The sequence below is a fragment of the Rattus norvegicus genome, chromosome 4, assembly GCF_021556685.1.
Source record: "Rattus norvegicus strain SHRSP/BbbUtx chromosome 4, alternate assembly SHRSP_T2T, whole genome shotgun sequence".
NCBI lineage: Eukaryota > Metazoa > Chordata > Mammalia > Rodentia > Muridae > Rattus > Rattus norvegicus.
This window is the reverse complement of record NC_141537.1, coordinates 178,741,923-178,743,671: the sequence shown is the minus strand read 5'-3', so window position 1 is coordinate 178,743,671 and position 1,749 is coordinate 178,741,923. Positions and strand designations below refer to the sequence as shown.

The 1,749-nt window shown below is 46.2% G+C and overlaps 1 pseudogene; it reads right to left on the bottom strand.

Moving 5' to 3' along the window:
• Positions 1-705: 705 nt before the first annotated feature.
• Positions 706-805, bottom strand: Rnu6-448p (RNA, U6 small nuclear 448, pseudogene; annotated as a pseudogene).
• Between the last annotated feature and the right edge of the window lie 944 nt (positions 806-1,749).

Genomic DNA, 1,749 nt, shown 5'->3' with positions numbered 1-1,749 from the left:
GATACAAGCTGTCATTTACTGAGAGATTTTGATGTACAAGTTGCTTGGCTTGCCTACAAACCAGATATCTCTCTAGACCCATTTATAACAAAGAGACTGAGTAGTGACCACATACCCAGTTTTTAACAGTCCTAGGGGTGAACCAGCTTGCATTATTTTCCCAAAGACAATGGGGTTTTGATCCTTTTTTTTCTATTTTCTCATCCCTACATATTCAAATAGAATGAAAGCGAGATAAAGTGCCCTTTAAGTTTCTATTTCCACCCCACAGATTAGTGTAGCTACCAGACATCCTCAGAGTTCTCCCTACAGTAAACAGAGACTTACAAACTTGTCAAAGGACAGAGATAGGTGACTGTGAAGTACTCAGTCACAATGAGACATTTATAGCATGCCCTTCCTCACAAAGGTCCAGAGACCATGGAAGAAGAGAGAACTAGAAGTCAGGGAGGACAGCTGTGCTAAGGAACTCACAGCCGCCATTGTTGTCTGCATAAGATCAAGGCCAGGCAACATTCTAGCACAGGGCAGGGATGGGCTCAGCAACTCCTCCCCACCCCAGCTGAGGAGTTATCCCAGTGATGGCTCCTGAGGGAGGGAAAGTCAGTTTTCTTTAAGAGTGTGCAGGGGCGGGGTTGGGGATTTAGCTCAGTGGTAGAGCGCTTGCCTAGGAAGCACAAGGCCCTGGGTTCGATCCCCAGCTCCGAAAAAGAGAACCCCCCCCAAAAAAAAAGAGTGTGCAGGGGCCATGCTAATCTTCCCTGTATCATTCCATTTTTAGTGTATGTGCTGCCCAAGGAAATTCATAAGTAAATGGATGGAACTAGAAAATATCATCCTAACTGAGGTAACCTAGTCACAAAAGGACTCATGGTATGCACTCACTGAGAAGTGGATATTAGCCCAAAAGCTTGGATTACCCAAGTTCAATCCACAGACCACATGAAGCTCAAGAAGAAGGACAACCAAAATATGGATGCGTCAGTCCTTCTTAAAAGGGGGAACAAAAATATTCATAGGAGGAGACATGGAGGCAAAGTTTGGAGTAGAGACTGAAGGAAAGGTCATCCAGAGACTGCCCCACCTGGGGATCCAGCCCAAATATATACAGTCACCAAATACAGACAATATTGTTGATGCCAAGAAGTACTTGCTGACAGGAGCTTGATGTTACTGTCTCCTGAGAGGCTCTGCCAGAGCCTGACAAATACGGTGGCAGATGCTCTCAGCCAACCACTGAACTGAGAATGGGGACCCCAATGGAGGAGTTAGAGAAAGGATTGAAAGAGCTGAAGGTGTTTGCAACCCCATAAGAGCAATAATACCAACCAATCAGAGCTCTCAGGGACTAAACCACCACCCAAAGAGAACACACGGACAGAACCATGGCTCCATCTGCATATGTGGCAGAGGATGACCTTGTTGGGCACTAATGGGTGGAGAAGCCCTTGGTCCTGCCAAGGCTGGATTCCCCAATGTAGGGGAATGTCAGCGCAGGGAGGCAGGAAGGGGTGGGTAAGGTTGGGTGGGGGAACACCCTCATAGAAGAAGGGGCAGGGGGAATGGGGATGGGTGTTTATGGACAGGAAACCAGGTAAGGGGATAACATTTAAAATGTAAATCCAATAAAAGAAAAAAGAAAAAAAAGAGTGTGGCAACTGGTAAGTTGACCACAGTCAATTGGGAAGCCTGCACTGATGTGCATATGGAGAGAGCTAAGTGGACTTAGTAAATAAAATACAGACAGAG